Genomic DNA, 13,845 nt, shown 5'->3' on the forward strand with positions numbered 1-13,845 from the left:
GTGTCTAACGTGACACTGTCCTCCCCATGCTGTCAACGTCCTAATCAGCCCTTAGAAGCTGCATCTGGAGCCTCCCCAAAAGGGGCCTTTCCCACCTGAAACTTTGTACAGCCTCTGTCCTGCTCTGCTTCTCCGAACCTCTCCTCCCCTTTCCCAATCCTTGACCTTTGACCTCCTGTCCCCTATCCAAAGGCAGGCCCCACTCTGTGGCTGTCAGCAATCTTCTCAACTGAAATCAGTCTGACTGCATATCTTCATCTGCTCTGGCCATGTTTGCTCCTCCTCTGTTTTAGCCAGGTCCTTGCTCCCTGACACCCATAGCGAAGTGCCCCAGCTCTGGGCATCATTATTTAAATATTTTTTAAAATTTACTATTTCGCGTGTTTATAACTTGTTCTTCCCACTATAAATGTAAGTGTCTCATCCCTCCACTGCAGAGCACAGAGCCAGGCAACATGCAAAATGTTCAATAAATATTTCCCCACTTCCCCACTCTGTTGAGGAAATAAAGCACTTATGAACTCATGTATGATTTTCAGACAAGAATGTTGGTAGTGAAAATTATTCTCCCTTATCTGAGCTTAGTTTTCTACTAGCTGTTATTGTAAAAACAATATAACATGAAAGAAATTTTGGAAAAAAGAGGGAGAAAAATCACCCATAATTCTCCTTGGCATAACTGCTTTCATTTTTTGTGTATGCATTGCCTTCAAACCTTTTCCTTTAAGTGTCCACATGTTTACACAGCTCCAATCTTAGTGCTCACTACCCTTAAAATCCAGCTCAAACACCACTTCTCAAGACAGCTTTCTTAGACCCCAAGCAACTCCCTCCCTCTGTGCCATTACATTTCTCACCCGCTGAGTGTCATTATTTGTTTTCACATCATCACCAGGAACCAAATTTCCTGGGGGCAGGAGTTGCACCCCATGAGTCTCTGTGGCCCAAGCACAGGGCAGGGCACACGCTGGGCACTTCTCATGGTCACAGTTTTGCATTCTGTGCTGTTACTGTGCATTAGAACAGACGCCTTTTCCCCTGTTGCTCTGTAGCTTTCATAACGATCATTTTTAATGGCTCCAGAATATTTCCTCAAGTGGATGTTTCATAATTTAGTTAACCAGTCTCCTATTGGGGAACATTTGGGTTGTTTCCAGTTTTTTTTTTTTTTTCTATCACAAATAACACCGCAACAACCGTACTTGTGCAATATAGTTTATTTCTCCTTTTGAGTAAATTCACGGAATCTTGGGTCAAACAGATCCCCAGCTCTTAAGCCCATTTCAGCCTGGCAACAACTGACTCACCTAGTTCCATCTCATGGGAGGGACACAGGTGTTCCCACAGCCCAGCTTAAACACTCCCTATGATCACACGAACCTGTCTTCCTTGCTTTGCTGAGAGGTCATGGACTGAGTCACCCTCATTCAGCAAATGTTTATTAAAGTGCTACTTATCTTGGCTCTCTAGAGCCTGGTACAAAACCTGGTATGTCTGAGGTGTTCGTAGTGTTCACCTGCTGTGTCTGCCTGTGCCCCTTCCTCTGGCATCAGCTCACTAATTTTCCCCAGGGAAAACCATCCTCCTTCCAGTGCAGTTTCAGTGGTACTGATGCTGTTTTTGGTCCCAGGGATTGACCTGGGCTTCAGACCTGACCAGTCAGAGCACTGTATCCCTGCTTGCAGTGGTTGGCTCAGGTAAGGTCACATGACTTAGTCACAGCCAATGAGTTGCAACCCTGGGACATTTGAGAGAGAAGCCCTTTCCTCCCATTGAACTCAGAGCTGCTGTGAGGATGATGTGTTGATGATGTATATAGTTGATGTATTGATAGTATAGTATAGTATATACTGCAGTACAGACCATGAGGTGATATCGATGGGGGAACATCAGAGCTGCCTGCAGCCATTTTACCACTGTACAAGGAGGCCCCACCAGTGCAAGGAGAGTAAGACTAAGAGAAGCAGAGGAACATCCCTTTACTTATTCCTTCTACATCTATTTGTTAAGCCCCACTCCATGCCAGGCCTGTTCCTGGCTCTGGGGAAGCACCTGTGAACAAGACAAGGTGCCCATTCTCATGGAGCTCATGGACATTCTCGTGGGGAGCAGCAGTCTCTACAACAAATAAGCATATAAGTAAGCAGGTGAATAAACAGGATAATTTCTGGAAATGGCAAGTGGTTTGAAGGGTGAGAGTGAATGGCTAAAGGAGGTTAGCTGCTTTTTCTGGCCTGCAGTGGGGGGTGGGGGGTGGGGGGTGGGCGGTGGGGCCTCTCTGAGGTGCTGACATTGGAGCAGGGACTTGAGTGATGTGAGGTGATTGCATTCCAGGTGGAAGCAGCCAACTAAAGACCCTGCCAGAGGTGGCACAGGGCACAGGGCACAAGTATTCTGTTTTGTTTAAAAAAATTTTTTTAATTGTGGTAAAATGCACATAACATAAAATTTACCACCTTAACCATTTTAATGTGTACAGTTGAGTGGATGCACAGGTTTTGAAGACATTTTTGAACCCCTGGACTCAGCAGTAACTGAAGTCATCACTACCCCTGACTTTTCAGTTGTGGAGCCAACAGTCGCCCCATCTAGACCAAGTTTGAGCTGGCTTCTCTGCCACTGGTTCCCTGAGACCCGATACAACCAACGTTGTTGAGTGAGCAAATACATAAGCAGGAAGTCTTCAGAAACACATGCTACCCCCGCAACCCATCAGTAGCCATGGTCTCTGCAGCCTCGTCAGTGCCAGGTACTATCATCAAACAACTTTGAAGCCTAGAATATGAGATAGGGGGAGGAAACAACTGATCCAGGGAGAGAGAGAACCAGGACCGGCCTTGCCTCTCTTCCTACAAGTTCTCAGCTCTTAGCCATGCACGACTGGGTTGGGCTTTGCTTTGTTCTCTGCTCTGATGGTAGGTTGTAACATTTCCACCTGGAGGTGTCTTGCTTATTGCTCTGGGGACGTTTTTATTTTTTTATTTAAAGAGAATTTCCGTGGCAGTCTGTGCCACCAAGGGCCTTCGGGAGGCCCTGGAAATATGATTCTGTCTGAAGAACAAAGAGGCAAATTTGCGGAAGATCAAATGCAAAAGCATCGTGAAAGGAGAGGTCTGGGAGTTACAGATGGAAACGGAGCTGGTTCCAGCCCAGATCTGAGAGCCGTGAATAATGGAGGATCCAGACAGGGCCGGGGTGTGTGCCTGTTGGGGGTGTGAGAGGAGATGGGGTCCCCCCACCTAGCTGAAGATATCGCCTCGCCAGGAAGAAGTAGGGCCAGGCACAGCCCTCCAGGCAGGGTCAGCACAAACGAAAAGAACAATGAAGAGAAAGAGGATGGAGTCAAGGGGTGGGAGGGCTGGGGCGGGAGAGCCAGAGGCCTGCAGCTTCGGGGGTTGGGTGTCGCTGCCGTGACTACATGTGTGTGATGGGAGCTCAGGCATAGGAAAATACAATCCTGGGTTCCCAAGGTGGGGGCCAGGTATCACTGGGGATTTAGGGGAAACTCAAAGGACACAGAGCTCTCCCCTTGGATCCTACTGGCAGGTGCGCCTTCTCTGTCAGACTCAGGAAGGCGCCTGCAGCCTCCTTTGGGGGCGTGTCCTCCGTGCCCCTCCTCCTGAGTCTGCTGGTCCCAGGACCGACTCTGTGCCCCATCACCCTCTGCTTATTCCCTTCAGCTTGCCTTCTCTTAATGGCCCAGAGCCCCTCCCAGGTCTCCGGCGCACCCACCAGGCTCAGCACCTCTCTCTACGCACCCCTGCCCTACTCTCAGGCCCAATTCTGAGCTTCCACCCTCCTCAAGCTCCCCCCAGCCTCCCCATCACACCACCCGAGCCAGGCCCTCTTCCTCCCCTCTCCCCTCTCCTGCAGCTCCCAGACCTCTGGGTTGGCCTCAGACCCTTCCCTCTGTGCAGCTCTGACACATCTTGTCCCCCTTGCCCTGTGCAGCACTGTGTCTCTGGGGACATGGTCCGTCCTTCTGGGAGTGGACTCTCATCATTCTTTTTGTCTACGCAGTACCAGAAACTTCTTTCTGACCAGAAAACGCGAGCTTCCCTCTGTCTAAGCTGAAATGCCAGACGTTCGCCCTCTAGGCCTTCCCGAGCACTAGGATCCCCCGTCAGTCACATCCGCCCCAGCGAGTCAGGGTCACAAAGCAGCAGGGACCACCCAGCATCCCAGAATCTGTCTGTGGATGGGCAGTGCAGAGCCTCATCTGGCTTCCAGAGGCAGCAGGGACAGGATGCAGGGCCCAGCTGGGCAGGTTGGGGTATCAATGACAAGGGCAAGGGCAGTGGTGTCCTTGTGACTTCTTCCTGGATGACCAGCCTCTTAGCATGATGCTCGGGCCTCCCGGAGGATCTCTAGGAGATCCAAATATCCTTTAAGAAGGGCCCTTTCTGTTTACATCAGCCAAACTATGTTGCTATTGCTTTGAATCACACTCAGTTCTTTTGTGTTAAAAGATCCTGACTTGTCCATCACCTTTTTCAATTTCTGTTGTTTTTCCTTATTCTAGTATCTCTTTAAAAATACATACTTATTAAGTTTAAAAAATAAATTGATGTAAAACAAGATATAAATTAAAAGGTCTTTTAAATTATGACTTAAAAATCCAGAAACCACAAAAGATTTGATGATATCTATCAAAATTGCAACCACCAATCCTACTTTTGGGAATTTATCCTACTCCTATTCTAGTCAATTAATACAGCCTGGAGATTAGAGATCTTTCCTAGTCAAAATGTAGAAACCTTCCTCAATTTCCCCCACCTCTTCTTAAAAATTAAAAAAAAATTTTTTTTCTTTTTATAGAAGAATATTCCATTGTGTGGACAGGCTGTAGCTCATTGAGCCTAACCCCTTCTGATAGACCCTGAGTTGCTTTCCATCTTTGGCTGCTATAGTGCAATGAATACCCTTATACATATGCAGTCTCATGTGTATAAGGTGGAACATCTGTGCAATATATCAAGTGAGAAAATAAGATACAGAACAGTCTATAGGATGTGTTATGTTTTGCACAAGAAAGAGGGGAAATAAGAATATGTCTTCATATTATACTGGTTATACCTCTATGAATATACTCTGGAAAGATAGAAAAAAGCTAATAATAAACATACTGTCCTCTGTGGTTGGTGGAGGGGATGGGGAACTGGGTGGAAGGGGCAGAGGTGGGAGAGAGACTTCCTCTACACCTTTAGCCTTGTTTTTGGAACCAGGTGAATGTCTTACCTGTTTCAAAAAAAAACAAACCAACAACATAAATGCGTGTAGAAGTGGTACGTAGATGTGACCAAAATCCTGAAGATTTCCATTGGTGGCTGAATTTGGGAACTGCTCCATATTGTGGCTTTGGGCTCTTTCTTATGCCCAGACTATTCCTTCACCCACAGGAGCCAACAGGGAGCTGAGGAGAGAAGGGAGGTGGCACCTGCAAATGCAGACTCCTGCCCCACTGTGTGCACGTGACTGCCTGCCGCTCTCATACCTGCCCAGAGCATCCTGTTTCTGGTTCACTGCATCCTGGGGCATTGATTAAGGGACCTCTCCCTGAAACTGGACCCCTTAAATCCTGCCTCCCTTCCAAGAGAAGACTCCAGAGGGGCCTGCCCTGGGGAGGGAACTGTCCAGTGACAGGCCATATTGGCCAGGTTCCCATACTCATGTAGATGTCACCCCTTCCCACCAGCGCAGCTTTATGACCTGACCTGCGCCGGGGAACACAGCAGAGCAGCCCCACCTTTGTCCCCGGACCCCGGCACTTTGTAGAGCCTGAGCTGGTCACACACATTCAAATCTCCCCTCTGCAGCCCGAATGAGGGCCTTGGCTTTGCGGAGAGAGCCAGAGCGGGCGGCTGGGGGAGGGCCCTGCGCCCATTTTGTCTCCAACTGCCTTTGTTCGAGAATAAACACTCCAGGGCTGCCTCCCCCCCGCCCCCAACCTGAAAGCCGCCTCTGCCGGAGAGAGAAATCGTATACAATCTCTGCTTTAGATGTACAAAAAGTCTGAAATTGCTTGCAGAAGAGGCGGGAGGGAGCCTGGGCGAGGCTGGGGGGATCTGGGTGGGTAATTGCAGGTCATCTATCTGCCTCTGTCAGCTGGCGCCTGCTCCGCAAGCGTTTGCAGAGAGGACTCCTTGAATTTGCTTTTTTCCCCCATCTTGCATTACTTACTCTTTCCTCAGCAGCTGTAAAACCTTTTTCCTAAAACTGCCCTCAGGCATAATGAGCAGGAGACATTCGGAGCTGGGAAGAAAGACAGCCCCGAAATGATGCACCTGGCCTTTCTCAGGGTCCCTGAGAGGGTTCTGCACAGGCTGGAATTTGCTCTGGGGGAGTTGGGGGGCTTCCACTGGAACCGAGGGCAGCAGAGGAGGACACCCACAGCATAAGGAGGGTCCGTGTCTCCTCCTCCCCCACCCACTCAGAGCAGTGGCCTCAGAGGAGAGGTACGAGCCTCCTCCAAATGGGCCTTAGGGCTTAGAACCCATCAGAACCCACCCAGCCCCGTGGGTGCCCACACGCATCCTCAGGATAGCCCTCCAGCACCCCTGGAGTTGGGTTCCACCTGGCCTGAAGCTGGTCCACTCCCTGAATTGAAGCAAGGGGTTGGGGACGGAGGCTGGGGTAGTGGGTAATGCTATGCAGCAGATGGGACATTGGGGTGACCAGTCCAGCTCCTGGGGAGGCGGCAGGACCAGGGACCACTGGGCAGCCCCAAACGTGGCTAATAGAACCAGAGCTGTGCTTTCCTTGGGGGCAGAGTGCAGGAGGGGTGTGGCTGATCCTGGGGGGGCAGTGACATGGAAGCCGTGTGGGGTGATGATACTGCCACTTGCTCACTGAGTGACCAGGGCCACCAGCAGCACAACTCCAGGGGAGACTTTCACCCCAGGAGCCCTTAGCTCCCCCAGGTCTCAGCTTCCTCACCTGCACGGCGGGAGCAGCCTCACCATAATAACCAAAGGGAGTGTGTATGGCTCACACGATGACGTGTGTCAGGTAGGGCCCGAGCATGTTTTACAGAGGAGGCCATCTCCTCCTGGTCAGGCTTGCCACAGGGTCAGGCTGTGGGGCTGTTTATAAACACCCGTTGCGAGTATAAATTTGCCTATTCTAGAAGGGGATGGAGACTTTCAGAGTCAGAAGGGTCCCTAGAGAGCATCGAGGCCCACCCTTTCCTTCTCACCACCCCAAAGTTATGTCTAGGAGGTTAAGGGACTCCTGGCTCTTCCCCTGAAACCACCGTTGCCGGAGAGGGAGTTCTGGGGTATCCCCTCCTTGCCTCCCACATGTTGGATCCTTCGGTGTGCACAATGCTCCCACCCAGCTCTGGCCTCCTCTCTGCCCAGGAGGGCAGGATGGAATGGAGGTGGTGAACCCAAGACGTGGCCAGCCCACCCGAACCCCGCCTTCCTCAATGGACCAGCCTAAGGTCTCGGGCAGGGCAGGGCTTCATGGACCTCTGGGTTTTTCGTCTCTCCCGCTGTCATGCCCTGGGCATTGGACAGTTTTGCCCTCTTGCTCTCCCCACAGGGCGTCCCCTGGCAGCTGCCTCGGCAGGATTCCCAAAGTGGGAGACACACTCTCAGGAACCCGGAACCTCATCTAAGCCCATTTCGTAGCCTATAAAATGGGCAACAATCCATACGTGAGAGTGCCCTAGGGATCAGCATCTTCTCTGACAGGGCAGGAAAGGGTTCCAGGCAGGCCAGCTGGCCTGGACCTCAAGTTAACAAGCCTCAGGTTCAGACTCCAGATGAGGTTATACGTAGATGCAGAGACACGCTCTGTCAGGATGGAAAACAGGACACTCACCACTCAGCGCTAACTGTTGTCATCCTCGAGGGCACTTTCTCTCATGATCCCTAGGGGTCCCCTGTTAGCTCAGGATCTGTCTAGAGCCGCACCCCTCCCTCTCCTCCAAGCCTCAGCTGCTCTGCTCCAGCCACTGCCCCCCTTGCAGGCAAGCTTCCACTTCAGGACTTCTGCCTTTTCTGTTCTCTTTATCTGGAAGGTTCTCCCCCACAGACCTCCACGTGCCTCACTCCCTCTCTTCCTTGGATCTCTGCTCAAAAGTCACCTTATCAAAGAGGACTTCTCAAATCTCCCCCCCCCACCCCCCCAGCCCCTCACCCCTCCACCTCCCCTCACCCCACACCCCACCCCCGCATAGGAAAGTGGAGGCCCTCCTTCCCGTACTCCTTACCCCTGGGCATTTAACACCATTTGACCCTTTATATGCTTTTTTCTCTACTGCACCTTGAATGTAGGTGGCTATGGAAACAGAATTTAGTCTTGTTCCCTGAAGTCTCCGCAGCTATTAGAACAGTGCCTGACACATAGTAGGAGCTCTACAGACATGTGCTGGATGAATGAAGGAATTATTAAATGTAGGTATTTAAATTACCCCAGTTTCTGTAACCCTTTGGGAGCATTTCTTGCATTTTTAATATACAAGGACTCAAAAAAGTGTTTACTGGAGACTTGCCTTTCTGCCCTCTGAAAGCCTCCGGGGATGAGCATGGCTGTGGGTGGCTAAGGCTAGGGCTCCTGCCCACCCTGGGGAAGGGGAAAGGCTGAACTGTGGTGACTGCCAGGGACCAAGAATGTCCCCCTTTCAGGGACGGGGATGTGGAGGGCGCTGTGAGCCACGGAGAGGAAGCAGCTCAGTCTACGGCCCCGGGGGTCAGAGCTCTGTTTTACAGAAGTCCCAGTCCTGGGGGATCCCAGCTCAGAACTAATTATTCACAGGCCATGAGGGGCATCTTCAGAAAGGGCATTTGCAGGATGAGTAGGAGCTGCTAAGCCGACTTGAGGAAAGGAAGTGTGAGGATGGGGCAGATACAAATACATGGACAGAGCGTGTTGGGCAAATAGACAGTCTTCCTCATGTGACATCAGGGGTTCTGTGTGAGAAGAGGGCACAGGTTGGCAACACTGGATTAAACAAAGTGAACTGGACGTACTCGTCAGAGCCTTTAATACACATTGTCCACTGTGGCTCTCCAGGTCAAGATAGAGTGTGCCCCACTGGCTTCATGGAGCACCCAAGAAGGCCCATCTAACTCACCCCAGGAATTACTGACAAGAGCGTAGGGACACACGGCAGCTGGGGGAGGAGTCTGAGGTAGGGGTGAGGCAGAAGGAGAAGGCATGCTGGAGTAAGTGAAGCTGAGGCCCATTGGTAAATTCTCTGAATGGCTTGCAAAGGAGTTAGGACTCTGTTCTATAGGAAACTGATATTGATGTGGAATTTGCATTTAACTTGTATCTACTTATTGACTCTAAGACAAGGCACACAGTGGAAATGCTACAGGGACTTCAGTAAAGAGACTGGCCTGGTGCTGGAGCAAACTGGAACACATGTGTCCTTGTAGGGAGGGAAGGGCTGCTATGGGCTGCCTTGTGCACTGCAGATGTTCAGTGAGCACCGATCCCAGAAACTACTACATGAATGGTGCCTCCTCGAGCTGTGCAGTGCACATCCTGAACTCCGGTCCATGGCAGCCCTGAGAGGGGCATGCTCACTCAGCTCCAGTGTATTGCTGTCAGATGAGAAGGTGTGGTAGACTAGTGTTCACCAATATCAGAACTAGTGAAACTAGTGTTCACAGAAGACTGTATGTCTCAGCCTCCTTGGAATGTGGATGGGCCACATGACTATATCCAGTCAATGACAAATAAGCAAAAGTCAGATATGTGTAGCATGTTGAGACTGTGCAACAACCATGTGCTCTCTTCCTGTCTTTTCTCCCCCTGAAGCAGCAACTGACAAGGCCATATGTCTCAGATGCTGCTAAATGATGATGGCACCTCTGTCAGCCTGGGTCCCTAAATGACTGTGTGGAGCAAAGCCCCTGGAACACCTGCACTGGACATGCCATGTGAGAAAGAAATAGACATCTGTGTGGTAAGCCCCTGAGACTTGGAGGTGTTTATTACTGCAGCAGAGCCCAGCCTGTCCTGACTATACAGAAGTAGAGCAAATGTCCTGACTTCTGGTTTTGAAGAGAAATCTTCTGGTTAGGCAGATGCTAGGCATCGATTAAAAAATAATAGGCATCGATTAAAAATAATACTTAATATGGTGCAGGCCAAGCAGAGTCCCACTGCAGGCCAGGCATGCACTGACCACTAGTTTGCAACCCACAATCTCTGGCTATGCTATGGCATCTTAGGGAACTGTACATAAGACATGAGCTAACCCATTTTTTTGCACTTTCCTGGGCAATCTCATAGCCTCGTGAGCATACTGGGACAGAATGAGACTCTCTGGTCTATGATTAACTGGAAGAGAATGCCTGGTTACAAACAGAGGAAAAGAAGGCAATACTAGGGCTCTTTTAAAAGCTGCTGGAAAGCAGCATCGGGGCGTTTGAACGCCTGTGACAGCAGCTATGAGACTCTGGCTGAATCAGCCTGGAGTGAGACAGGAAATGGTGATTAAGCTCTGCTTCTTGGTGTGTGACCTTAGGCAAGTCATCTCACTTCTCTGAGCCTCAACTACCTTGTGGAGAAGTTGGGGATCATGGTACAAACCGCTTTGCAGGGATGTTGATGGGAGGAGATGAGACGTGTACAGCACTCAGCTCACAGGAAGGGCTCGATAAATGCCAGCTCTGGTGGCTCTTATTCTCTTTCTGTCAAGCCAGTCAGGGGCACAGAGCTGCCACTGCAGGAGACTCCCTCAGGGGTGGGACCGGGATTGGCCTTCCTGAGACACATAAAGGCTCGGTGTCCCGCAGACTGGTCAGCTGCAGGCGGGCTGAATTTGTTTCCTGTAGCTGCTGTCACAAATTACCACAAACTTGGTGACTTTTTAAAAAAACATATAACCTGAAATTTATCATTTTAACCATTTTTAAATGTATAGTTCAGTTGTGAAAAGTATATTCACATTGTTGTGAAACAGATCTCCAGAAGTTATTCATCTTGCTAAGCTGAAACTCTGTATCTTGGTGACTTTTAAAACAAAACAAATTTATTGTCTCACAGTTCTGGAGGCCGGAAGTCTGAAATCGTCTCAAAGTGAAGTTAAGGAGTGGGCAGGGCTGACTCCTTCTAGAAGCTCTAGGGAAGAATCCGTTTCCTTGCCCCTTCTGGCTTCTGGGGGCCCCCTGCACTCCTTGGCTTATCACCCCTCCCTCCAATTGCTCCAACCTCTTGCTTCTGTTGTTACATCTCCTACTTCTGTGTCTAATCTCCCTTTTCCTCCCTCTTATAAGGACACTTGTGATTGCGTTCAAGGTCCACCTGGATAATCCAGGATGGCCTCCCCATCTCAAGGTCCATAACTTAACCACACCTGCAAAATCCCTTTTGCCGTGTAAGGTCTTATTTTCACAGGTTCCAGGGATTAGGACTTAGATATCTTTGGCGGGCACTGTTCAGCTACCACACTGGCCACTGCAGTTAGCTCAGAGCCCGGATTCCTTCCCCCAGGAGCCAGGAGGAGCAAGGTTGGGGAAGTTGCCTGAGATGGAGGCGTGGTACAGTGGAGCAGCAGGACTTGGGGGTCAGCCCGATTCTGCCCCTGGCCTGGCCCTCCCCCTCTATGAGACCATGGCAGGTTCCTTCCTCCCACTCTCAGCTCCCTCAGGACCATTCATCGAAACAGCAAAGCACTGGGGATATAGACAAAAATTGCCTCTCTCATGAAGAATCTGTTCTAGTCAGGGAGACATGGAGAATGAAGACAAACCCATGGAATGAGAGGCAGTGGGAGTGCTAAGGAGAAACAGGAAGCAGGGACGGGAGAGGAGGATGGAGCAGGCCCCCTCTGGGCTGGGAAGATTTAGTCCACACACATTGATCAGGCACCTATTATGTGCCAGGCACTGTTCTAGCACCTGGGACACAGCCAAGAACAAGACAGCCTTGGCCCCTGTCCTGGAGGACGTCCTGTTTTAGCAGCGGACAAGCCAGGGAGTAAATGGATGGGATGAGTTTCAGACAGTGATGAGGCTATGACAAAACTAAAACGGTGTCCTGGTGAGAGAGAAATGGGGCCACTTTAGATGGGCTGGTAAGGGAGGGCCTCTGGGAGGAGGTGACCACTGAGGAAGAGTCAGTGTGTGAGGACCTGGGGGGAGAGGGTACCAGGTTGAGAGGACAGAAAAGGCAACACAGAGGTGATGCGCCTAGATTGCCCAGTATGGTGTCTGGGTGGCAGGTCCTCAGCAAATACTGTGGGCAGCAACCAGGAGCTTGGGGCGCAGGGGAACTTTCCTTGGACGGGACACCAGGTCAAGGGCTTCACAGGCTACCTGTTGTGGCCAGTGCTTCTGAGCCATTGGTCCCGGCAGTGGACACAGCTGGAATAGACCCAGAGGAAGGGCCTGCCCATACCTGGAGCCACCTTAAACAGAATGAGGGCAGGGCCCAAGCCCCAGCTGCACCAACCCAGGCCTGGAGCAGCCCCTGTCAGGAAGGAGCCCGCCTTGGGTGCCCCCGCTCCAGCGCGGAGCCCTGTTTCCTCATGCGGGCTTGTTTCTTTAACGAGACCATCTGTCTGGCTTTCCTCACTCTGCTGAGCATGATGGGGCCATCCGTCTCCCCTGTCCCCATCCCTGGCTGCCTGTCACTGCCCAGGCCCCCATTATCCCCGCCCGGCTCTGAGGGGGGCCGTGGCAGTTTTCGCCTCCGGCCTTCGTGTTTATTCTTCTCATCTGGCCACATCTGGCCTCCGTGCTGAGTCACTCACGCTCCATCTGCCTGTCCTCGCTGTGGGACGGCAGCCGTCTCTTCCTGGCTCTCCCTATGCCACGTGGCAGCCCACGCGTGCAGCGGGTGCCAGGGTCTGCAAGCGTGGGGACAGGACCGTGAGCAGCTCTGTGCCAGCCTGTGCGCCGGGGGTGGGGGCCCACTTCAGGGCCAGCCTCCCCTGGAGGCTCCCCTCAGCCCCCCAGGGTCACGTGGCCCATTTGCTGAGTCCCAGTGAGGGTGGGCCCTGCCCGAAGGACAGCCAGGCCCGGCAGGAACTAAAATGCCCATGTAAGCCCAGCTGTGCTCCATGCCAGAGCCTTTCCCTTTTGCATCTGAGCATGGAGGATGGGCATCTCCATTTGCAATTCAAATCCCAGCAGGGCTGTTCCCAGGACCTAGAGCTCTGAATTTGAACAGGTTCTGAGTCTGACTTTCTTCGTATTTTTTGAAAAACAATCGAGTTGAGCTGAGGGAGTATAATGCCATCATGTATCCCATAGACTCAGCACCTATTCTCCCTTTCCTCTAGCAACACAACCCAAATTTTCCTTAAGCCCCTGCCCACAATTCCTGAGATTTGGGCAGGTCTGACATCAGACTTGGCTCCAGGAGAGGCCACATGACCAAGAATTAGCCAATCAGAGCACTGCAAACACTCTCCACCTCCCCACATCAGTGATTGGTTCAGGGTCATGTGGGCACCAAGCTGGGCCAGTCAGGGCCAGACCTTTGCTGAAACTTTTCTAAGAAAAGGGATGCTTCTTTCTCCTGGGCCTGTGATTGAGCAAGATGTGGGACCTGAGTGACTGGCAGCTACCAAGTGGTAAGAGCCAGCCTTCTAGGGAAAACAACACAGAGGAGAGCAGAGCCAAAACATGAAGAATGAAAGCAGTCCTAACAAGCTCCTAGATCCAGCTGGGCCTGAAGCCAGCCCCACCTCTGGACTTTTCCATTACTGATGCCAATACATTCCCTTTAACAATAGAGTTTGAGGTGGGTTCTGTCACTTGCAACCAGAAGAGTCATATGTGATACATTCCTGAAAGGGGCTAACACCTGTTTGATATGTAGGAGGTACTCAATAAATAGTAATTTTAAAATAAGGCCTTTGTGAAGAAAGCCAATCTCAAG

Source organism: Balaenoptera musculus, chromosome 3 (assembly GCF_009873245.2).
Source record: "Balaenoptera musculus isolate JJ_BM4_2016_0621 chromosome 3, mBalMus1.pri.v3, whole genome shotgun sequence".
Taxonomy (NCBI): Eukaryota; Metazoa; Chordata; class Mammalia; order Artiodactyla; family Balaenopteridae; genus Balaenoptera; species Balaenoptera musculus.